General features: G+C 47.8%; 1 protein-coding gene across 1 annotated transcript in view; it reads right to left on the bottom strand.

The window, feature by feature from the left end:
- The window catches only part of PTPN5 (protein tyrosine phosphatase non-receptor type 5), a 55047-nt gene extending 50921 nt beyond the window's left edge, over positions 1–4126 (bottom strand). Inside the window, exon 1 of the mRNA XM_049618110.1 lies at positions 4044–4126. The gene's annotated coding sequence lies outside the window, so the exon portion shown is untranslated. The remainder of the gene's footprint in view (positions 1–4043) is intronic.
- Between the last annotated feature and the right edge of the window lie 21455 nt (positions 4127–25581).

Below are 25581 nucleotides of genomic sequence, written 5' to 3'. Positions count from 1 at the left end.
CTGGTTCTCTTGGGACTCATTAACACTGTGATTTCTTATTCCTCAGGCCTGTAAACATCTACAGGATCTGGCCCTGCCCCTCTCTCCTACCTCTTCCCTTACCAAACTTCCTCTCTACCTATCTCTTGTAGCCCCTCAAAACACCAAGGTATTCTTACCCCAGGGCCTTTGCACTTGCAGTCTTCTCTTCTTAGAATGCTATTCCCCCTGGTCTCCCCACATCCTTTAGGTCTTTGGTCAACTATCACCTTCTCCAAGGCAATTCTATCTAAAGGCAAAAGTCTTCCTTCACTCTTCCTCCTCCCCACCCTGTTTTATTTTTCTCCAGAGCACTGCTCACCCCCTGAAATGTCATATCTTTACTTATGTTTTATTTTCTGTCTCCCTTGGTAGAGCTTGGGCAGGAAGTTCATCTTTTCCAGCAATGTATCCCCAGAGCCCAGAACAACCTGGCACATAACAGATGTTTATATGTATCTGGAGACTGAATGAATGAATGAACAAACTGGCTCTTGACAGTCTGGGGTGCTCAGTGAGCCAGCTTTGCAGGAGTCATTATGGTTCCCCGTCAGATCCATGGCCCCCACTCAGGCTTCCCCATTCCTCCTCCTGCTGGGCTCGCTCTGTGAATGACATTCCTACCCACTCAGGCTCAAAACCTTGCCACGACTTCTCATTCCTCCATCCCTCCAGCACCCATAACTGCCAATTTTGGTGACCCTCTGGTCTCCTGCATCAACTCCTTTCTCTCTTCATTCTTACAACGCCCCGCCCCCCCCTTATCTCTCACCTAGACCACGGTCATTATTTCCTACTTGGGCTGCCTCCCAGCAAGTCCTCCCCTCCAGTCTGTTCTCCACAGGGCAGCCAGGATGAGTTTCCTCATGGCCAGGCTTGATCACATCTCTCCCCTACCCAGAAACTAAAGACCAGATGCCTGGGTGGCAAATGCAGCTCAGGTCATGATCTCACGGCTCGTGGGTTCGAGCCCAACATCGGGCTTTGCGCTGACAGCACAGAGCCTACTTCAGGTTCTCTGTCTCCCTCTCTCTCTCTGCCCCTGCCCTGCTTGCACTCTCTCAAAAATAAAAAAACATTTTAAAAAATTAAGAAAAAAAGAAACTAAAGACCAATCCCTTAGGTCAGCATTCAATCCTCCCAGAAACTGCCTCCACCTTCCTACCTAGCTTTCCGTCTCACAACCCCTCGGTTCTCCTTTTTGCTCCAGTTGGAACGAACTGCTTTTGGTTTCTACATGTGCCTTAGAAGCCCCACTGCCTGTTTCCTGCTCATGCTGCTTCCAATACTTGAAATACTTTCCCTCCTTTCTTCTAGTGTACTCATCATTTAGACCCAACTCAAACGCTACACAGCTTCTCCAAGAAGCGGTTCCCGATTTTCCGGAAGAATATAAAGTCCATCCTTCTCAACTCTTTCCCAAAGGTCATCTGTTTCTCTTTTGGGGCAGGTGTCAGAAAGCACTGGCAACATGAGATGTAGAAGAAAGAGTTCAGAACCCAGATTCAGATGATCTGAGCTGGACCCACAGCTCTCTGGGTCTGAGACTTACGAAGTATGCACCCTTAGATAAATTAAACTCTTGAGTCTTAACTTCCCCATTCGTGCAATGGGAACAATCACACTATGACTATCATGGGTGTGTTAGGAGAATTAAATGTAAGTGACAGCGAAAAAAAAGCTTTGGCACTAATAAATGACTAAATTCGGTCATGATCAGCAGCTAAACAACGGGTAAACAAAAGTGTGACTTGTCCCGGGGAGGTTTCATGGAGGTCTCTTGCTGGATGAGCCCTAAATCCAGGAATAGGTCAGTGGGGAAGGGATTTTCTGAGGCAGAGGGACTCTGAGGCCCTAAAATCCCATATCCTCAGGCAATCCGAAGAGGGAAGAAGCAGAGGGTATATCCACAAAGCTGGGGCCCTAATGGTATTAATAGCTACCGATTCTGGAGCTTTTCCTGTGCCCCAGGCACTGCGCTAAGTACCCTACATAAATTATCTCATCTCATTTTATTCCCTCACAGAGTAATAGAAGAGGAAAGTCAGGCCCACAGCAGTTATATAAATAAGTGCTCCCCTCCCCCACCCCACCCTTTCAACAGTTCAGACCTAAAAGATAGCCTGAAAATTTCCAAGCCAATGATCTTATTTTTCAGATGGGGAAACTGAGACCCTCAGAGAGGTGATGAGCATTTACCGAAACTGTCCAGCCAGTGAGGAAGAACCTGGGCCTGGAACCGAGATCTCCTCACTCCCAGGGTGGGAGTCACTGCTCGGCAAAAATCCAGGGGTACCACTCATTTTAGAGTATATGTCAATGGCGGCTCTGGAGGACAAAGCCATTTATGTGGACCACAATATGGGTGGTGGTCCTTGGAGTTATGCCACCTAGTCATCCTGGTTCTGCTCCGTGCCAGGCTGCTCACCCCACTCAGGAAGGCAGCTCTTGAGACGAGAGCCTCAGGCCCCCAGAAGCCGAACACTGCCCTCCTTGCCAACCATCTCATTCAACGAAATCTCCTCAAAAGTGACTGACTTCATCCATTCACCATCCAGCTTGCACTCCTTCAACGTACCTCTCGGGGCACCCTGTCTGCGCCAGGCACCGGGCTCAGCTCTGGGGACACCCAGCTGCCCTTGAGGGGAGCCTTGCCCTGAGTTACCACCTGAGCCTGGTGAGGCTGTAGCTCAAGCTTCCACCAAAGCTTTGTCAGCAACACCAAGGGCCATACTGAACAGACATGAAGGAGGAAGGGGTGGCCCGACATCAAGGACTTGGGGACCTCTGCAAAGAGATGATGAAAAGGGTCCGGCTGGAGTAGAAGACCCAGGCCCTTAAGGAGGAGGAGAGAGTGACTGGGATGGCATAGAGTCAGGTCAAGGTGGGGGAAGGGGTGGACTCCTGAATGCCACGTCAACCGGTCCAACTGAGGACACAAGCTCAGTGACCCCTGGGAGAACCCAACACTATGGAATCTGATCTCTGGCCTGGAGCTGCTTCATTCTCCCAAATTAAATCCCAAACCTGGAGTGTTTGCTTGCATGAGAGAGCTCTCCTTTGGGGCTGACTGAGGCAAACTAAAGGCCAACCCTCCCCCCCCCACCCCCCTACCCCCGTCCCCCCAGTAAGGATGGTAGCAAATGAATGGCACCTACCGCTCCAAGTAGAGACAGGGCTGGAATTACAAAGAAGCTCAGATGAATTTTGGGGTTCAGGGGCTTCAATGGGTATAGGATTGAATTATGTAGGAAGAAAATGAGTATGAAAGCCAGAGACCCTAGATTCGAATGCAGGCTTTGTCACTAACTCTCTGGTGACCTTGGTCAAGCCACCTCACTGGACCTCAGTTTCCCCATTTGCAAAGTGAGGGGATTAAATGAGTTCCAAAGGTTCATCTGATCCCGACCCTCTAAGCCAGTGATCCTTACTAAGGTAAGCCCCTCAGGGCTCTGATTCGGACAGTCTCGGGTTTTGCAGGAGCCTGGGCCTCATCTAAGAAAAAGGGGCATGCTGGGGGAGGGGAATGCGCTGGGCGCTTATTTTGGGGGTGGGTGGGGAGCGGGTTGTTTAAGCTACACGGTTGGTCCGGGGGAGGCGAAACGAAGGGAAGGCTGGGAGCCGCGTTTTACAGGCCAGCAGGCTAGCTGCGATCTCCAGCCTCCCTCCGGGGCTTCAGACCCTGGAGAGGCAATGCAGCCAAGAGCCGCGCACCAGCCTCGGTTGCCGAGGCTCGGACCCGGGACCACCGTCTCGATCCTTCCCGGGAGCCGTGCACGAGCTTCGTGGGGAGTGGCTGCTGCTCTCTCCCCGGTACCCAGCGGCGGGACCCCTCCCCGGCGCGGGGCCCCCTCCCCCAGTCCGGGGGCGCAGGGAGCCCCATGGGGGCGTGGCGGTGGCGGGCGCCGGCTTCTCAGCCCCGGGGGCTGGAGGAGGTCTCGGTCGTGGGGCCGCCCGGGAGGGACCCCACGCCCTCCACCTACCGGCTCCCCACACAAAGGCGCCCACGGAGGCGCCGCACTTACCGGCCAGAGCGGGCTCCGGGCGCCGGCGAGCGGGCGGGCGGGCAGGCTGGCGGGAGGATGTGCGCGCGCGAGTGTGCGTGTGTCTGCGTGTGTTCCTGTGTGTGTCTGCGCGAGTGTGTGTGTGTGTGTGTGTGTGTGTGTGTCTGTGTGTGTGTGACGGGGGCCGCGCCGAGCTCTGTGCGTCTGCGTGTGCGGGGGCGTCCGTCCGTCGGTCCGTCCGCCCGGCGCTCCGTCCCGCGCTCCGTGCGCGCTCCCTAGCCCGGCCGCCCCACCAAATGCGCTTGGGCTGCGGAGTCGCCGGCGCAGCCGCCGGGTCGGCTCGGCACCCCCCAGCCCCGGCTCCGCCCCGCCCCCGGGCGGCCTGGCGCCTCTCCCCGGGAATTGCGCAGGGCCCGCGGGGCTGGCGGGCGGGGCGCGGGAGCTCCGGCAGCGCCCAGGGCCCAAGCGGGGCGGGATCTTGGACCCCTAGTCCCCGACCCTGATCTCTGGAGCCCCCTCCCCCCCTACTCCGCTCGGAGTCCCCGCGCGCGCCGCCCCCGCGCGGAGGTTGCCTGGACAGGGAGGGCGGGGGAGCTGGAGAACCGCATGCATTTCATTCATGATTTTCTCTTCACGGGAGCCCCGGGCCCGGGCTGCGCCTATTCGGCGACCGCCAGAGGGACCCCAGCGGGGCCGTGCGCACCGAACCCAATGCGGGACGTACAGACAGATGGGGGTAGAGGAAAGCGAGACAAAGGGGTCAGTGCCGTGGGGGGTAGGGGGACATGCATGGAAAGGGTGCGGTGGCGCTCCCCGATGTTGCCCGCACGATGCCAACACCTGCACAGAGTGGTTGCATACCCGGGCGCACACGGCGCCGGGTGCCCAGGACCTGCTTCAGGGCTCGGAGGAGGCACCTGCCTTCCCACTCTTCCCTCGTCAGTCTCTAGGGAGCAAGACCGTCCTCCACCAGGTCTCTCCCGCCTGACGCTCGCCGCTGGGCGCGCACCTGTCTTGGCTTTCTCATGGGCACCATGGGCCGGGATGCGCAAGGAGCTGCCCACGCACCCCACAATCCCACATTCCTCAGGCTGGCACCCTGCTGGCCGGAGGTTCAAGATGTTCCACCCAGATGGGGGCTTTTTGAGGCGTCAGGCTGCACGCAGAGCGGGATCCTAAGCTCCATTTCTACATGGGGAAACCGAGGCGCACCACCACACAGGTCTTACCCTGGTTCCAGCCACCATCCTCTTTCATCTGGATTTCTGCAATAGCCTCCTGACTGGTCTCCCTGCTTCCACCCTTGGCCCCCTGCAGTTGATTCTCTACACAGCAGTCAGAGCCATCCTTTTCAAACGTAAGTCTACTCCTTCACTGGAAATCCTACAGTGGCTCTTCATTTCATCCAGGCGAAAACTAAAGCCCCTATAACAGCCTGCAAGGCTTCTCAAGATCTGGCTCCCTTTGAGCTCTAACTTCACTTCCCACCATTCCAGTCACACCGGCTTTTTTAAATGCATCACCAACATGGCACCCACTCTGTGGCCTCTGGACATTTGAACAGCTATTTTCTCTGCCTGGAAACTTCCTCTAAGGTAGTCACATGGCTTGATCCTTTACCTCTTCAATGTGTCGCCCCAAAGAGGCCTTCTGTGACCATCCTATTTTAAATTGTAGGCCTACTCCCCCTATTTTCTCCATGGTAGTCATGACCTTTGTTGTGTGTTTCCTGTGGCTCCCTGGCCCTTCATTTCCAGCTCTCACCTCAGTCCTTTGGCGTTTCAGTCATCCAGGCTCACCGAAATTCTGTTCTCTAAACAAACTATATTTTTCCCATTTCTAACCTTTGTTCATGCTGTGCTTTCAGCCTGGAAAGCCATGCCCCTGTATTTTACCTAGTTTATAAGGTCCAGTTCAAATACCTCCTTCTCTATGGGGCCTTCACTCATATCCCCAGGGATACTCAGTACTCATTCCTGTCTGCTGTGACAGCAGTTCCTTGTCTTCCCCCCCCCTCCCACCTCCCACCCCCCCAAGCACACTAGAAACTCCTGGGAAAGGGCTGGGTCTCTTATCTCTCCCATCAGTACATATTTGTGTACAAAGGCATTGATTGGAAGGCCTGGATCTTGATTAGTCTTTTTCCCTAGGAGGGGCACAGAGGCAGGCTAGGTCTCCTTCTTATCCTTAAGTAGTTGCCTGTGGCGTGAGGGGAAGGGTCAAATGTCTGATAACCAGGCTGTGATGGTTGGTCTGTATGGAAGCGTGGGTAGACATGTCAGTTGCTGCTCAAGGACTTGCTCTCCCTCCAAGAGCATCTTCTCTGTCCTTCAGCATAAGGCTGATTCTCCCTGATGGCGTCCATGGAACAATAGCAGCGACCGTAAACGAACACTTAGTATGCTCTAGGCACCATTTTGTGTATTTTCAGTGCGCTGCTCTATTTAATCTTCATGGTAACTTTGGGAGGCAGGCATTTTGATATCCCCATTTTCAGAAGAGGAACCAGAATGAATAAGTGACTTAAGGTCCCACAGTTGATATGTGAGGGCGTGTGTATTTCAAATTCAGATCTAGCTAATTCCAAAGCCCTAGTTCATAGAGCAGGGGTGCCTTAACAGTGAAGGCCCTGGGGGCTGATGGAGGGGGTGGGGGAAGAAAAGGGCTCAGAGAGCCTCTGCAAGATCAGCCTGGCCCAGATTCTTTTTGAACCCAGCTCAGAAGTCACAGAAGCTTGGCAGTCCAGCAGGGCCAGGACCTCACAGGTTTCTGTCAATGGTGCTTGGGATGTCCTGTGGTGGAGGCTAGTCGTTGCCCTTCAGAAAGACAACTCCAGAAGGCCAGTGCTGCTTCCCAGACATTTGCAGCTGGCTGCTCTAGGTTCCGAGCCCAGCCCTAGCTTCAGATGTGATTAATAATGTTCATCTCGGGGCGCCTGGGTGGCTCAGTCGGTTGAGCGTCCAACTTCGGCTCAGGTCATTATCTCACGGTTCGTGAGTTCGAGCCCTGCGTCAGGCTCTGTGCTGATGGCTCGGGGCCTGGAGCCTGTTTCAGATTCTGTGTCCCCCCACCCTGCTCCTCCCCTGCTCACACTCTGTCTCTCTCTCAAAAATAAATGAAGATTAAAAAAAAAAGAAAACAATGTTCATCTCAAAGGGTTGCTGTGAGGAACTGTGATGATATATATGATAATATACTTGCATGATATATACCTATATGAATATACCTACGAATTAGTAGAGGCTCAAAAAATGATCTCTTTTGCTCCTTGTAGGGCATTTCTATCACATAGGGACAGAGCTAAACTAGTCTTCTTACCTTGTTTCTGTCTTGTGCATTCTCTTCCTGTTGTAGAGTTTCAGACTCCCACTGTCCAGCGAGGGGTACCCTAGGGTGCAGTTAAGGAAGGAAAGTCTAACTTTTATTAAAGGCTTTAAAAACAAGATATTCCATGTTATGTCCCTGTGTTCACCCTTTTCATCTGCATGAGTACATTAGGAGGGAGGCACTGTTATTACCAACTGGGAAACAGACCCAGAGAGGTCCAGGGGCTTCCCCATGGCCTCAGTACTCCCTAATTAATGGCCGGAGTGAGATTCTGGCCGATATCTGACTCTGTGCCCTGAGCAGCACCTGTCTGTGTCTTAACCCTATCGGCGTGGAGAGTGAGACCACCTATTTCCTTTCTCTTCTCTGATGGAGAAGAAGGAGAATTCTGTGAGTCCCACGGCAATGAAGTCGATGGGGCATTGGGAGGATTTAGGCTTATTGGGTCATTTTGTGTGACTCATTTACCCTCTCTGGAGGAAGGGAGGAAGAAAGGTTTGCGAAAGAGGAGGGGAAGGAGGAAAGAAAGATGGTCTGAGTAACCAGAGAGTGTCTTCCTGGTGGTTTTTGATGGGCTCTTAGAGATTAGAGTCAATATTTCTTGCTTTTGGTCTCACTTGGAATTCACTCTACTGATAATGAAATGTTTTGCTTCAGTGAAAATGTTCCCCTATCCAGATTTTATTTATTTACTTACTTATTTATAACCCACCCCAATCCACAAAGGATTTGAGGTAGCTTACCACAGGAGCAGAAACCATAAAACAATGTTAAAATATCAATAAGGATGGAGAATCAGGACCAAGGAAAATGTAAATAAACTTTGAGAGAGAAGACCAAGCCTTGGTAATTACAGCTGATTCTTATCGAGCTCTTCCTGAGTGCAAAGGAATTTGTGTACATTATTTTATTTAATCCTTAAAAGAGCCCTGTCAGCTCAGTGTTACTATTATCTTCATTTTGAGGCATAGGAGACTGAGGGCGAGGGAGATCAGCTATGAAGCTCCAAGCTACATAGCTAGTGAGCAATAGAACCAATATTTGAATCTAGCTGGATTTTGGAACTCATGCCCTTCACCCCTGTCCTGCCCTGCCTCTCCAAGGGGCAAAAGACCACCAATGTGCAGACCATAGGGGCTTCTAGAGTACTGGGATGGAGCCTCAAAGCCTGTTCTGATCTTCTTGGATGTCAAAAAGAGAGGGAAATAGTTAGCACATGGAACTAATGCCCTCCCAGCCTTCAAGTCTTAGCTCAGGCGTACCTCCTTGATGAGGTTCACCCTGACCACTCTCCTTAATAGCGGAGCCTGATTCTTCCTCCCGCTTCAGCTGCCCCCATACCCCTTTACCTTTTCCTTCAAGGATGGCACATTTTACCTTCTAACATACTGGGTAATCTGTAAACTGAATCGTATGTTTGATATGCCATAAGGTATTCTTTAATATACTCTTCATTAATACCTGTATTTAAGAATTTTATTTATTTTAATTTTAAATTAGACAGATTAACTGTTTATATACTCACTGTTTCATCGTCCATCTTCTTCCACTAGAATACAAGGTCCACATGGGCAGACACTGTTGACTGTTTGGAACACTTGATAGATTCCCAAGGATCACAGACAATGCCTGCTATATAGATAGATTTTTGTTGAATGCTTGAATGACTATTTCAGAGAGGAAAAAAGAGACCAAGATGTCTAAAGTGGCAAAGTAGGTCACTTTTTTTTTCTAGCTCATATTTTCTTTCCTTCCTTCCTCCTTTCTTTTCTTCTTTATTTTTCTCCTGTTCGTTTCCATAAGAATTCAAGGTAACTCTAGCACTAAGCTCTCAGAACAAGTCTTCAGGAAGCTTTTCCTGATGGTAGACTCTTACGGACCCCATGGCCAATGACCTTAGTGTCATTGTTAAGCAAATGCATACATGAGATTCATGGAGCTGATTTTGATGAGGTCTCTTGACAAAAGCTGGGCATCATCCCACAGCTAAATTGGTAAAGGTAATTCATTTAGGGGTCTGGGAATAGTTTCCAAGTAGCATTCCCAAGGACTTGGGGTTTGGAGCAGATGCTGTGGGGACGGAGATGATGGGCAAATTAAAAGCGGAGCATTTGTGTGAAATAATTGACTTAAAAGGAGAGGACATCTTTGTGTTCCTAAGAGCTCACCTCCGGAGTCATATTTCCTGGCTGCAAGCCTGAAGAGTGAAAAGCCAAGGACGTTAACAAGGTTTGTCAGAGGAGAAGCTGAGCCGAGACCAATTGCTGGGGTGGATGCGGGTTGGGGTGTGATGTGATCTTGCTGTAGGAGCTGGCCTCAGATCCGGGCCGAGCCTCTGGGAGCCGCAGACACCAGCCTGTCAGCTCAAGGTGAAGGCCAAGGACACCTGGCTGCCAATCCCAGGAAGAAACATCAGAAACACTTGTGTCAGGAAGAGTGGGAGTCAGAACTTTGTCTCTCTCTGGGATCCTACGAAGCAGATTCATTCGCCAAATGTTTTACAGAGGGCCTCCTCTGAGCTGGCCACTATTCTAGAGGCTGCGTCCCTGTTAGAAAACAAGACAGTTAGCTTCCCTGCTCCCATGGAATGTACGTTCTAGTGGCAGCACACTGCCTATGGACCGGGTTGAAATAACAAAAGGATGATTTCGGATAGTGGTAAGAGCAATGAAGGAAAAGAAAAAGAGACGAGGTGATGGAGAGTGAAGGCAGGGGGAGGGGCACTTCTGACTGGGTGTTCAGGGAAGGCTGCTCAGAAGAGATCACATTTGGGCAGAGACCTGAGTCACAAGAAGGAGCTGACCATGCGGAGTAGGGGAAGAGCTTTCCAGGCAGAACTTTCTCTTGTAGGCACAGCAGGGAGGCCAGCGAGAGATGATGTGATAGAGGAAGCTGGGGGAATTTGGGTTTCATTCTAATGTGCTGGGAGCTACAGGAGGCTTCTGCTTGGGGAGAGTGATGGGACTTGACTTGAACGTGGCATCCTAGAGAGCAGCAGCAGCAGCAGCAGCAGAGAAGCACTGAGAATTCTGGCCCTCTGCTCTCATCCCCAGAGGATGTCAAGTCCAGTGGTTCCCAGGCTGGCTGCATCTCAGAATCATTTGGGAGATCTATTTAAGAAATATAGATTCTCGGGTGCCCCACCCCCCGCCCCTAAAGTCTGACTCAGTAGGAAAGGGTGACATTTGATCTTAAGAAAGTTCCCCAGATGGTTCTGCTGACTGGCTGGTAATAGCCAGCCAGTTAAGACCCCCCCCCCCTTAGGAAGAGTATACTGAGTGTAAGGAGAAATTCCTTGTCTGAGGTCACACAGGGTGTTAATGGCTGATCTGTCTCCTGACCCCAGAGCAGTGATGGCTAGGGTTTTCTGGCAACAAGCCACAGAAGTGACTATTGGCTAACACAGGCACAGGGCACAGGGGAGTTTATTGGAAGACCATGGTGGAGCTTGTGGATGGAAGAGAAGGCTGAAGGACCATGCTTGGAAAGGTGGGAGTCAGGTTTGTAGGTTTGTAGGGTTGGAACATCTCCACAGTCACATCCAGATGTCACCATGGAGATGCACTTGACTTGGTGTTCTTTCCTTCCTGCCACTCAAGACTCAAAGTCCTGGGAAAGCGAGAATCTGATTGGCTGGGTTCTGGTTGTAGACTTACCCCACCGGCTAGAGGAGGGCACACCTTGACTGACAGTCCTCTCCAGACTTCACCCAAGAGGAAACTAGGCATCTGTTACCAAAAGAGCAGCCAAAAAAGGTCCGTTACATCTGGCACCTCAGAGGATTGTATAGATTATTCCTCAGTATCATCATTTCATAGTAACACTTAGTCATTTATAGTGTGCCAGGTACTATTCAAAGCATGTTACATACATTAGCGAATTTCACTCATACTTTAAGGCTATGAGGCGGGAACTGAGGTAGGTAGTGAGCTAGGAAAGTGAAACACAGAGAAGGCATGTAGCAACTAACGTCTACATTCTGCTTTTGTAGGTTCCAAAGGTCATTTACACCTGTTGTCTAATTTGCTCCTGATAATCACCTGTAAGTAAGATCAGGCATTTTTACAGGTAAGGAAAGTGAGGGGGCATATGCTCTGGAGTTACACAGTAGGTGGAGGAGTCCTTGGATTCATATATTCACTCGCTCATTCACCATCTATTCCTTCATTCATCCCTCCGTTTACTCATTCATCCATCCATTGGCTCCTTTCATCAAGCAGCAAGCGGCTCTCAGGGGTCAGGACTGTGCTAGGTTCTGGGAACTCCTTGGTTGACAAGCCTCAGTTTTGTTTTGTTTTGTTTTTTTTCTCTCCAGGAGTTCACCAATTCCAGGGCAGAGCATTTGGGGCAGTGGCCAGAGGAGTCTAGAGCATGAGCAAGCCCAGAAAAAACAAAACAAAACAAACAAAAAAGAAAAACGAAGCGCCTCGTGTTAAGGAGTTTGGATTTTTGTCTTGAGGGCAGCGACAGAAGGATTTTAAGCTGGGAACTTGTGTCGTATGAGGACAACTCTGACTGACAGTATGAAGAATGGACTGGAGAGAGAAGAATGGCAGAAGGGAGAAAATTTTAGGGTGATTCAGGTGAAAAAGCATGGCTGCCTGGATTAGGAGGTTGGCACTGGAGATGGAAGGAAGTGAACAGAGTTGACAGATAAAAAAGTGGAATTGACAGGGCTTGCTGGTTGGCTGACGGTGGAGGGTGAGGGAAGGTTTTAGGATGAGGGCAGGGTTTCTGACTTGGGCAACGAGGTGAGGTGCGGCACTCTACATTGTGGGTAAAGGCTAGCTGGGGAGCCATTTGGGGGTGGGACATGAGAGCTCAGTTTTAGACGTGTGGTGTTTGAAGTTCCAGTACGACAGGGACAGGGAGGGATAGCGACGTGTGTGGACCTTTTGCCTCCAGGCCCTGTGATCTACCCAGAATGCCTTGCTAAGTGAGAGCCTCCGTCTGTAAAGACCACTCAGAAACCCAGAGACTGCCAGATAAACTTGGAAATCCCCTACTTCATCCCCTTCACATTTCAGATGAGAAAACAGAGGCCAGAGAAAAACTATTCCTGGAAGTGGTTGGCTGAGCTAAACCCAGAGCACGGGGCTTCCCAGAAGCCCCCTTCCCTGCCATCCCATAGTACTCCAGTCCAGAGGGCACACACCAAACACTTGTGGCTCAATCCAGACTCCAGAAGGGCTCTGTTCGGACTGCAACTAAATCAAACTACTTGTCATCATTAAAAAAAAAAAAAAAAAAAAAGATTAAGACATTTCCAGTACAAATCTATATTTAAAAAAAATACCAGAAGATCTGGCAACTTCAGGCTTCTGTGCCTACATGACCGTGACCAGTGGCTCTGGAGAGCAGCCGCTCCCCTGAAGGGGGGCGTGTCCAGTCTGCTGCAGTCCCCAGTCTTCTCCCCATTACTCAGAGTGTGTGCTATTTGCCACTTGTCCACAGACTTCATCTGTAATTTTCTTGAGGAAAGTGATGTGTTTTTTGTGACATGACCAAAATGTCTCTTGTCTGTCCCCAGCTGGCTTCATTTCCCTGGCCTCTGAAAGCGTTTGAGTTACGACCCTACCCCTTCCCCTCTGTGAATCACACATCCCTCTTTTGTAAAGTGAGGCCCTTGAATATGACGATTCCAAGGCCCTCCACGTCGGCACTTTGGAAATGCGTTCTGCTATTGACAATGCATAATTGTTCTGCAGGTGGTTTTTGAGGGATTGCTCACCCTTGACTCTTTGGTCCTTGAATTATGATTTATCTAAGCCCTCGGAAGAAAAATGCCTTTTGTTTTGGGAGTTTATCCTTCATCTTTTGATTTTGAAAAAAAAAAAAAAATGAGTACTTCAAACAATGCAGCATAGCTTTTGTTGCTAGGAAGACAGCAGCACCAGAGGCTGCCTGGAGACAGGGCCAGCAGAAAACTCTGGTCTCCCTTCCCTGCCCTGCCCTCCTCTCCCCTCCCCTATTCTCCCCTTCCCTTTTCTCCCCTCCCCTTCTCTCTCCCATTCCCTCTCCTTCCTTCCCTTCCTATCTCTCCCCTCCCCTTCCCTTCCCCTCTCCTCCTCTCCTCTCCCTGCTCCTCCCCTCCCCCTCCCTTACCCTCCCCTTCTACCTTCCTTTCCTTTCCCTTCCCATCATTCCTCCCTCCCTGTCTTCTCTCTCTGTCTCTCTCTCTCTCTCTCTGGAGCAAAGATGTCAAAATCAATAATCTCTTCTGAAAAGATCAGTCTTATCACCAATAGAGTTTAGGTTTTCCTGAATCCAAAAGGTTATTGCTAAAGAACCACCCCTCCCCAGCCAAACTATTAAATACTCAGTGAAATGAACTCTTGAGTTTTAATTCTGGCTCTGCCATTAGACAGTCGTTTCACCTTGGGTAAGAAATTTATTTTTCTCTGGGCTTCAGTTTCCCCACCTATAAAATGGAAGGTTGGAGGAAATGCTTGAACGCTCTTGCCTTTCCTTATAGCGCTAACATTATAGGAGACCGCCAGAGATTTAGAGAATAAGGCAGCACCAGCAGGTCTCTGTGACTCTCCTTCAAGGTCAGCAAGACCCTGATACCTCTTCACTTTGAAGCCATAATACTCAGCAGTAGGTCTTTGACTTGCTCCTCTCTGACTCTCTGGGCATTTAATCAGTGGTAAAGGAAGGATTTCTATCCACCCTCCTCGTAGATGTAATGTGCCCCTGATATCTGTCTTGCTAGGTAATCTTACTTGTAGCATCGTTCCTTTGTTGTAGGACCTAAATATCTGTGATTATTTAATTCCTCAAGTCCGGTGTCACCCTAAGACTCTGCAGGTCCCCAGCCAGAGATGACGGAGATGATTTAAGCAACAAGTGCGCCCCCTGGTGACCTATGTAAAAATTGCAGAAAGGCTCATGCGTTCAAGAAATACTGAATTTAGGGGCGCCTGGGTGGCGCAGTCGGTTGGGCGTCCGACTTCAGCCAGGTCACGATCTCGCGGTCCGTGAGTTCGAGCCCCGCGTCAGGCTCTGGGCTGACGGCTCAGAGCCTGGAGCCTGTTTCCGATTCTGTGTCTCCCTCTCTCTCTGCCCCTCCCCCGTTCATGCTCTGTCTCTCTCTGTCCCAAAAATAAATAAATTTGAAAAAAAAAAAAAAAGAAATACTGAATTTAGAATCTTGCCTCTGCCTAACCCTCAAGGTAAGATTTTTAAAAAGGGCGTAAGTGTCCTGTAAAGTAATATCCGGCCTAAAAATAGAATAGTGACTGTTTCTGAAGGTTGTATGTCCACTCCCAGAGACAACTTTTGCCCATTTGACGTATCCACCAGTTGGGGTGGCCGATGCGTTGAGATCCACTCTGCTATCCTCCAGTCACGCCTGTTTCTCAGTGCAATGGTGGGATTGGTTATTCTAGGACATAATCTCTCTCCGCAGGTGTAGAAACACATGTGGCAGGAGTCCTTCTGGTTTTTTTAAAAATTTTTTTGTGTTTATTTATTTTTGAGAGAGAGAGAGAAAGCGACAGAACATGAGCAGGGGAGGGGCAGAGAAAGAGAGACAAAGAATCCAAAGCAGGATCCAGGCTCCAAGCTGTCAGCACAGAGCATGACATGGGACTCGAACCCACGAATGGTGAGCTCATGACCTGAGCGGAAGTCGGACGCTTAACCGACTGAGCCACCCAGCTGCCCCGCAAGAGTCCTTCTTAGGACTGCTAGAAAAAGGTAGGGATAAGGTTAGATTCACTTATTCAAATGATCAAATACTTATTGTGTACCTACTATGTTCCAGAGACTTCCTAAGTGACAGGTGTACAAGTTGCAAACAAAACAAAGTCCTTCTTTTATGAGCTTACATTTTATTGGGTAAGGGGTGGGGAGAAAACAAGCCCCAGTACTCTTATCTAATCAGAGATTCTCTGAGATTCACCAATTCCAAGTCATGGTAATCCGGTTTGGCAAAAATTTCTAACAGTGATTTGGCCAGGCACTCGGGGCCCTAAGGAGATTTAGTATATCCGGTTGAGAGCAATTGAGGCCTCAGGGCATCGTTCTGACAGACAGAAGCCCTACCCTTGGAAGTTATTCTGGGTCCTGAAAGTAGAACCTGAGGAAGGCTGGTTCAAGGTCTTCATTTTCCTAGTTATATGAGAAGAGGAGAGAGAGAGAGGAAGGTATACAGACATCAGGGGCTGCATATATTCACAAATCACCAGATCTGGAAGACCAACTTAGAGATGATCTCTTATAAAATCCCCACTTTAGAGACAGAGATCCAGAGAGAAGTACCTTGCCTGAAATCACAATTGATGATCATTAGCACAGTGGAATTAAAAATTGAATTTATGTGTATTGATAAGGAGAACAATCGTATTACAAATAAGTGTAAATAGTCTGATTCCAATTTTGATTAAAAATTGTATGTGGATGGGACATCTGGGTGGCTCAGTCAGTTAAGCTTCTGACTCTTGATCTCAGCTCAGGTCTTTTTTTAAAAAATATTTTATATTTATTTATTTATTTATTTATTTATTTATGAGAGAGCACAAGAGCGAGTGAGAGAGGGGCAGAGAGAGATACAGAGAGAATCCCAAGCAGGCTCCACCCTGTTAGTGCTGAACCTGACATAGGGCTCAAATCTATGAACTGTGAGATCCTGACCTGAGCTGAAATCAAGAGTCAGATGCTCAACCAACTGAGCCACTCAGGCATCCCTTGATTTCAGGTCTTGATCTCAGGGTTGTGAGTTCAACCCAGGCTACACTGGATGTGAAGCCTGCTTAAAAAAAAAAAAGAAAGAAAAAAATCGTATGCTATATTTTGGAGGTGAGATTGCAAGGGTTTAAATTTTTTGGCACATATTGATATACTTTTAAAATATTCTACAGTGAGAGTACATAATTATAAAACAAAAAATAAACATTATCCAAAACAACTTGTGTTTTCTTTTTCTTTTTTTTTTTAAGTTTATTTATGTATTGGGGGAGGGGGACAGAGGGAGAGGGAGTGAGAGGATCCCAAGCAGGTTCTGCTCTGTCAGCACAGAGCGTGATTCAGGACTTGAACCCACAAACCGTGGGATCATGACCTGAGCCGACATCAAGAGTGGAACGCTCAACAGACTAAGCCACCCAGGTGCCCCAGAACTTGTATTTCCAATGATTCAAGGGAAACAAACCTAAACCCAATAGCAGTGGTGGAATATATATATATATACATATATTTCTTTCTTTTTCTTTCCATGTTTATGATTCTTCTGCATTTTATTTAATAACTGTTGTAGACATTGCTAGCCTTCCCAATATGCAGTTCTTCCCTCATTCTGGGCATCCAGCAGCATTCCCCTGCCTTGGAAATCCAAAGCAGGATTTCCCTGCCTTGGCTCTCGCACTTATCGCATTACTAATGCTGCCCAATAGGTTATGATCTGTGTGATCAATGGAAATGGCCAGAGGTTGCCTTAGGGCCACAGCATTTAATCTCCAGTGCAAGTCTCTGTAGCATCAGTGAACCCTAAGCCTCATGCTGAAAGGGAAGTATTTTAAGATGTAAGTTTCCTGCACTGCTGAGTGGTGGACCTGGAGGACAGTGGCTCTGAAAGTGCCCAGACATGTTGTGGACTTTGTATGAAAAGGAAATAAACTGGGGCACCCGGGTGGCTCAGTCAGGTAAGAATCTGACTTGGGCTCAGGTCATGATCTCGCAGTTCGTGAGTTCAAGCCCCGCATCCGGCTCTGTGCTACAGTTCAGAGCCCAGAACCTGCTTTGGTTTCTGTGTCTCTCTCTTTCTCTGCCCTTCCCCTGCTCATGCTGTCTCTCACTGTCTCTCAAAGATAAATAAGCGTTAAAAAAAAAATTTTTTTTAAAGAAAAGGAAATAAACTTCTTCTGTGTTACGTCACTGAGATACTGGTGGTGTTTATTACCACAGCGTTACCTACTCTGTAATGACCAAATACAGTAACACATACCAATGTATATACTAAAAAGAACCATTAGCATTTCGTAAAATGTAATCAATGAAATGTACAATATTTAGAAATTTTTATGTCACATTTCACACTAAATTATATGTGTAGTGAATAATCATCCTGCGTTTGATTTAAAATCAAGATCAGTTTTTGTTTCCATTAAGGAATATTGATGTGTAATGACCAGTTAACTGAATTACAGACTTGTACTATTGGGAGAGGCCTCAAAGTTTCATCTTGCACATCCTACAAGTTCATACAGAGGTATATCAAAACCATCCGCTACAGATCAGTACAAATGAACTGTTTGAACTAATGGATTCCAAAACCTTAATAACCAGTCATACCAGGAGAACTTTATGAAAACTGAGACTTCGCAGTTACACTTCTGGAGTTTTGGTTAAGGAGGCCTCGTACAGGACCCAGGCGATGGCGTTTGAAGAAATCTGCTGTGTGATTTCAATCCCAGGTCTGGGAATCGCTGGTCAAGAGGATGACTTCAAATCGCACTTGTGATTACTTCAGTTTAGATTTCGTTCCGGTTTTGTGCCCACATTGAAACTGAACTCACCTTTGCAATCTCAGGTCAGGGTCTCCAGAAGCGGGGATTCCTGTGCACATGATTCGTGAAGTTGTGCATTCCGGAGAAACCTGTAAGGAAACGAGGAAAGTCAGGGAAGAAGAAGCTGGCCCAGAGTATGATGTCAGCAAAGGTTGTCATCATCATCTTGCAGGGAGCTCTGGAGTATAAATGGCACCACACAGTGGTCCCACCTTGAGCCAAGGGATCTGGGCTTCTGTACGCCCCCAACGATGGGCGATCATTAGTCATAGGCAGCCTGCACCGGGGTAATGTAAACTGTGACGTGCATTCAGTCGGCCAAGGATAACTGGCTGGTGGAGTAGCAAGTGTGAGCTGTTAGCGGGAATTCAGTTGGCAGCTGGGGGGTAAGTATAGTAAACTGGGAAACGGGATCCCAGGGGCGCCAACGGCGTCTGCTTTTGCCCAGCCAGCCCCAGCACCACTTAGATGCACTTGCTTCTCTCCACCTTGTCTCAGCTTCTCCAGGATTCTGGATGGCCACAAGCTGTCGTGAAAGTTGCAGGATATAAGATGACTTTCGAGCCCCCAGCTCTGGGGCTGGCCCCAAGGCTACACAAATACTTATCATCGCCTTTCTGTACCACCCGTGGCAGATTCTCTTTACCTCTGTTGGCATTTCTTTTTTTCAAATTTACTTATTTATTTTGAGTGGGGAAGGGGCACAGAGAGAAGGGGAGAGAGAATCCCAAGCAGGATTCTCCCCGCAGCTCCACGTTCAGCGTGGAGCCCAACATGGGGCTTGATCCCGCTACTGTGAGATCACGACCTGAGTCACAATCGAGAGTCGGTCGCTTAACTGACCGAGCCACCCAGGGGCCCCTCTTCTAGCATTTCTGTCGGTCCAGGTGGCTTGACTGGTGGAGTAACCTAGACACTCCGGGTCTGAGCCTCTTTTTATCATGTTCTTATTAGGCCATGGTTACTACCTTTTGCCCATTTACAGTTAAACTTGGCACAGGAGTTAGAAGGGACACTCCAGTGGCAAACATATTCCTTTCTACCCCCAATATGTGGTAGCAACCCTACCTCCTCATAATAAAGACCAGTTACTCCTGGGAATATGATGGTGTCTTTCTTTGGCTGGTGGTGTGCTGGCACAAAGAACTCAAAATGTCTAGGACGCAGCCGTAATTTTAAGTTCAACGAGACTCTTACTCGGTTCCCTGGTATAAGCATGCTCCCTCTGGGGACCTCTAGATTCCCAGAGTCCAGAACTGTAGATATGGGAGGCACCAATTCCTTAAGTGGGTCACTGGGAGTAAAGGTAAGGGGGACCACTCTCACTTCGATTTCCTCATTCCTGGACCCAAGTATTCTACCCACGGAGGACATTCCACCCATAGCGGCCATTGGTTTGAAAATATGTGACTCTTCGGCTGCAACTTTAAGAGGCCAATTCACCAGTATCAGGTTGGCCACTCTGGGATAATGCGATGTGTGATAAGGCAGTGGATTCCACGCGCCCACTGCTTTTTTCTTTGGCCGTTGATAGGGTTCCTTGGTCCAAAGCAATGTTATCTGTATTTTCATGCCGGTAAATGAGATGCTCTGCAGGGATGGGACTGGAGCGAGGCAAGAGGGGTGCCCAGGATGCGAACTTTAAGATATCACTCCCTCCTTTGTACTCCAGATGCTTCACTTGCCTCAGCTTGGTCCTGGCCCTGACTCTGTGAGTCCTTGGATATCGGCGCGGGTGGAGGCAGGAAAGGCAAACTGAAATGCGTAGAATACGCGTCAATCCTAGTCACGATGAATTGCTGCCATTTCCAGGATGGAAGCTTCCAGTTACAGCCCACATGTCAACAGGTTGCTTGTTGGCCTCCTTGGGGGGCAGGAGTTTTGGAGTTTTGGTCTTTGTTGCTGACGGATTGGATACCAGAAGCAGCGGTAGCCAGATCAACCTTGGTGAGAGGGATATGGTGCTGCCACAGCCCAGGCGTAACCTGCATCTCTGTCACCATGGCTGTTCCACTCATGATCCCATTTCAGCAACACTCAGGTGGCCAAGGACAGAGGCTGGCAGGCATCTGTCTAATGGATCCCATCCACTTGGTTATTTCATGCATCTTCTGCAGTGGGTGCCCTCTGGTGGGCATTAACATGTGATACAAAGTATACAGTTCAGTGGCTTTTAGTATATTCACAGTTGGGTGGTGATATCTATCACCACAGTCCAATTTTAATATTTTTCTTTTAGTGTTTTTATTTTTTAGAGGGAGAGAGAGACAGAACATGAGTGGGAGAAGGGCAGAGAGAGAGAGAGAGACAGAATCCGAAACAGACTCCAGGCTCTGAACTGTCAGCACGGAGTCACAGAGAGCACAAAGCAGGGTTCCAACCCACGGACCACGAGATCATGTCCTGAGCCAAAGTTGGATGCTTAACCGACTGAGCCACCCCGGGCGCCCCAGCCACGATCCAGTTTTAGAACATTTCATGGCCCCAGAAAGAAACTCTGTACTTTTAGCAGCTAGTCCCCATTTCTGCCCCTCTCCCTTTCCCTTCACCCCAGCCCCAGGCAACCATTTATCTACTTTCTGTGTCTGTGGATTTGTCTCTTCTGGGTATTTCACATAAACGGAATCACATAATATGTGGTCTCTTATGACTGGTTCCTTTCACCGAATGTAATATTTTCAAGATTCATCCACGCCGTAGCATGTTTTAACACCTCCTTGTTTTTATTGCCAAATGATAGGCCATTGTATGGGTATACATTTTGTTTACCCACTCATCAACTGATGCGGGTCTAGGTTGTTTCCACCTTTTCACTATTAGGAGTAACGCTGCGGTGAATGTTTGTGCATGTGTTTGAGTAGACATGTATTTTCCTTTCTTTTGGGTATATTCCTAAGAGTGGAATTGCTGGGTCAGACGGTACCGTTATGTTTAGCATTTGGAGGAACTGCCAAACTTTTCCACGGTGGCTGCACTCTCTTACATTCCCTCCAGCCATGCATGAGTGTTCCTCTTTTCCTGCCACAGATACATCTAGTACCGTGGGATCTGTGGGCCCTATGGCCCAAGTGACAGGGTTACACATACTGCAGATTGAAATTGCTACAGAGCCCTTTCTGGCTTTAGGTTACCCTCAAAACTGGCATCCTTCCACATCACCGTGGGGCAGCGCAGTATCCCCCAGCGCGAAATGTGCTGCTTCCAAAACCCAAAGAGGCTTAGCAAGCCTTGCGCTTCTTTCTTGGGGGCAGGAGGTGTAAGGTATAATATCTTGTCTTTGACTTTGAAGGGGGTGTTCCAGCATGCCTAAAACCACCAAACCCTGAAAACTTCACAGATAAGGCAGGCGGGGCCCTGAATTTTTAAATATTTATCTCCTAGATATCCAGAGTACTTGTCACTTCTTGACCAGCAGGTCAAATCAATATGATGGCATCAATATAATGGACCAATACGGTATTTTCTGGAATGCCCAGGTGGCTCATGTCTCTTCTGAATATTTTACAACAGAGAGCATAAGTGTCGTATATACTCTTGTGCATCCTCCCTGAAACAAATTTCTTCTGGTCCTCCTTCCTGATGGGTATTAAAAATAACGCCTTTGCCAGGTCAAAAGCAATGCCATATACCAGAGACCGTGTGACTATGCTCTGGTAGAGACAGCAAATGTAGCATGGCATCTGCCCTTGGCACCTCTAATTGGTGGATGTCAGTGTCCAATGTCGTCCGCCATATTCATCTCCTTTGTACAGGGGCCAGACTAGTGGACTAAATGCATCATTTAACTATTTAAAAAGTTTTTTTAATGTTTATGTATTTTTGAGAGAGAGAGAGAGAGCAGGGGAGGGGCAGAGAGAGAGGGAGACACAGAATCCGAAGCAGGCTCCAGACTGAGCTGTAAGCACAGAGCCCGACATGGGGCTCGAACTCAAGAACCATGAGATCATGACCTGAGCCGAAGTCAGAGGTCCAGCCGACTGAGCCACCCAGGCTCCCCTGCTTCATTTAAGTATTTGAAGGGAATACCAATCTCTGCCATTTCCCCCGGATTGCAGCTTTTAAAAATTTTATTCTTTTGGCTAGTAAAGGTATAGTTTCAGGGACTTCTGAAACTATATGATCTTTCATCCACAATAGCTTTTACTCCACAGGTTAAGGAACCAGCATGGGGCTTTTACTAACTGCTAAGGAAGACCATTCCAGTTATATATATATATATATTTAAGAGCTGGAGAGATGACCACCAGCTGGTCTGTGAACTCTGTGAGTTCACGGTGAGACAGAGCTGGCTTAGCATTCCATTTATTACTTGACTCCCATGTGCTACTTCTCTAACAGGGGACAAGCGTGGCACTTCGGTTCCCTGGGTTTCTGGGTCAACTCAGACTCTGTGTATAATAGCCCTCAAAAGATCCAGGCATTCTCCTTTACCCAGACATTGTACTATCCCCAGTACTGACAGTTAGTCAAATACTTTGGAAGGACTGGAGGAATCACTACTCTACATACTTAACTGTGGTATTTCACTTCCCCAAGGGGACTCAGCCTTTCTTTCTTTAAGAAAGTGCACAAGCAGGGGAGAGTAGAGGGAGAGAGAGAGAGAATCTTAAGCAGGCTCCATGCTTAGCGAGGAGTCAGATGCAGGGGCTCGATTCCATGACCCTGGGATCATGACCTGAGCTGAAATCAAGAGTTGGGCACTTAACCCACTGAACCCCTCAGGTACCCCATGCATCTGGGTTGATTTTGGCTCAGGTCATGATCTCACAGTCGTGGGATCGAGTCCTGCATTGGGCTCAGCACTGAGCATGGAGCCTGCTTAAGATTCTCTCTCTTCCTCTCCCTTTCTCTCTCTCAAAAATTTTTTAAAATTTTTTAATGTTTATTTATTTTTGAGAGAGGGAGAGAGACAGAGCGTGAGTGGGGGAAGGACAGAGAGAGAGGGAGACGCTGAATCGGAAGCAAGCTCCAAGCTCCGAGTTGTCAGTGCAGAGCCCAATGCAGGGCTCAAACTCACAGACCATGAGATCATGACCTGAGCTGAAGTTGGTCAGCTTAACCGACTGAGCCGCCCAGGCGCCCCCGCAAAAATTTTTTTTAAAAAAAATAAAGAATGTCCTTTTTAACCTCCAATCCAGGATCACATGTCACGTCTCTGTGGTCTCCTTCAATCTGCAGCTTTTATGACTTCTACATGTTTTTGGAGATCACAGGTGAGTCATTTTGTAGAATACTCCTCAACATGGTTGTGTCCACTATTTCCTCATGATTAGCCCCGGGTTATGCATTTTGGTCAGAATGCCACGGAAGCAATGCTGTATCCTTCTCGTTGCAATCCTGCATGGTGTGGATTTGTCCTATGAATGGTGGTATTAATTTGATCACTTGATCGAGATGGTGTTTGCCATGTTTCTCCATTTACAGTTAGTTTTTTTTCCCTTTGTAAATAGTATGGATTTTGTAAGGAAATACTTTAAGGTTATACTAAATCCCATTCCTCATTCCATTTGAATCGTCTAATTTTAGCATCCATTGAGATTTCTTGCCTTAACTAATTATTACTCCAATGATTGCCAAATGTTGATTTCCTAATCCCATCTATCTTTTTTTCAGTTGGCATTCTACTATAAGGAAACACTTTTTCTGTTTCCCATTTTTTTTTTCACTTCTATGTTTTTGTCATTGTGGACTCACTGATTCCTACTGTTTATTGAGTTATAATCTGGTACTATCAGCACTTATTCTGAAGCTCATATTGTTCCAGATTTTTCCTGCGTTGAGTCCCCATAACCTGATTTCTGTGTCTGTTTTATATGTCTCCGTCATTCTTTGAGTGCTTCCTTACTTCCAAGAATAATACGACTTTTCCAAGGTCATCTTTGTTTTCTTCCTGCCTCAGTCCTGGGATCAACCATTTTTTTTAAGTAGACTTACTTCCTTTAAATGGAGAATGGCATTTAGAAACTAAAATCTATTGGAGTATTGCTGTTTCCAGCCCCCACATCCTGCCACCACTTGGCAGACCCAGGATGTATGTATGTGTGTATGTGTGCATATACATAGAGATAAGTATAGATATTTCTGTATCTACATATATGTATATATATGTATAGTGATATTATTATCAATATATTAGCTTACGATAGCTTACACCTACACCTCCAATTCCAATGCAACACCAACCCAACAGGGTTCACAGGTTTCCCTGTATTTGCCTTTTCTAACTATGAGAAATCTGACTCCCTTTATGCCCAATATATTTATTTGCTGAATCCCCCCTCATATAACTGATAATCTGACCATGCTGGGCCAGCATTCTGCTTGGACCACCTCCTCATGCAGGCCCTGATTTTGCTCTGCTGGTCTGCCTCACCCCCCTGCTCTGATGTCCTCCTGGCATGGGCTTGTCAAGCTCCTTTTCAATTGGTGGGCTCTGGGTCTGAGACCTGGCTTAGGTCTGAAAACTGGATAAAGCATCATGACAATCTGTTGAGGTGGCTGACCTCAACCTTCTGCTCATTCACTCTTGATTTCTTTTTATTATGTATATTAAGTGATATCTTTGATGCCCACAAATATTTATTGCCCCCAAGGAATACCGTGCTCCACTTTCCATCTCCATAGATGCCTTCAGGTCAGGCACCCCCCTGGCTGCTACTCTGATGTTGCTGCCCATTATGGTTGATTAAGGTCATCTTGTCATTGATGATTAATGCTGCCATCTGGCCTCTACTACTCCAGAATCCTATCATCCCTTTTGAAACCAGAGAGCCCAGCTTTGTAACAGCATCTCCTACTGCCAGTTCCAGCTTGCAGAGGACAGCCACCATGGAGCTTCTCAACCGTGCTGACACTCCCCTCATCATTCATTCCTTTTCACCTTGGTAGAGGTAGCATCCTCTGGGCTGTTCTGAGGAGCGGAGCCTGAACTGGGGATTCTTGCACAAGTGATGAGATAATGGAGTGTCGTCACAAAAAAACCATGAAAGAATGGGGGAAGCAGAATAAAGAAAAGGGCAGAGCTGAGCATGGAAATGGTTGCATGTAAAGTCAAGTCTCTGACACAAAAACAGACACTCATATCAATGGAACAGAATAGAGAACACAGAAATGGACCCACAAACGTATGGCCAACTAAACTTTGACAAAGCAGGAAAGAAAATCTAATGGAATAAAGACAGTCTCTTCAGCAAGTGGTCCTGGGAAAACTGGACAGCGACATACAGAAGAATGAACCCGGACCACTTTCTTACACCATACACAAAAATAAGCTCAAAATGGATGAAAGACCTCAATGTAAGACAGGAAGCCATCAAAATCCTCGAGGAGAAAGCAGGCAAAAACCTCTTTGATCTTGGCTGCAGCAACTTCTTCCTCAATCTGTCTCCGGAGGCAAGGGAAACAAAAGCAAAAATGAACTATTGGGACCTCATCAAAATAAAAAGCTTCTGCACAGCGAAGGAAACAATCAGCAACTGACGGAATGGGAGAAGATATTTGCAAACGATATATCAGACAAAGGGTTAGTATCCAAAATCTATAAAGAACTTACCAAACTCAACACCCAAAAAACAAATAACCCAGTGAACAAATGGGCAAAAGACATGAATAGACAATTCTCCAAAGAAGACATCCAGATGGCCAACTGACACATGAAAAAATGTTCAACATTACTCATCATCAGGGAAATACACATCAAAACCACAATGAGATACCACCTCACA

The sequence above is a fragment of the Panthera uncia genome, chromosome D1, assembly GCF_023721935.1.
Source record: "Panthera uncia isolate 11264 chromosome D1, Puncia_PCG_1.0, whole genome shotgun sequence".
NCBI lineage: Eukaryota > Metazoa > Chordata > Mammalia > Carnivora > Felidae > Panthera > Panthera uncia.
This window is presented reverse-complemented; position numbering and strand designations above follow the sequence as displayed.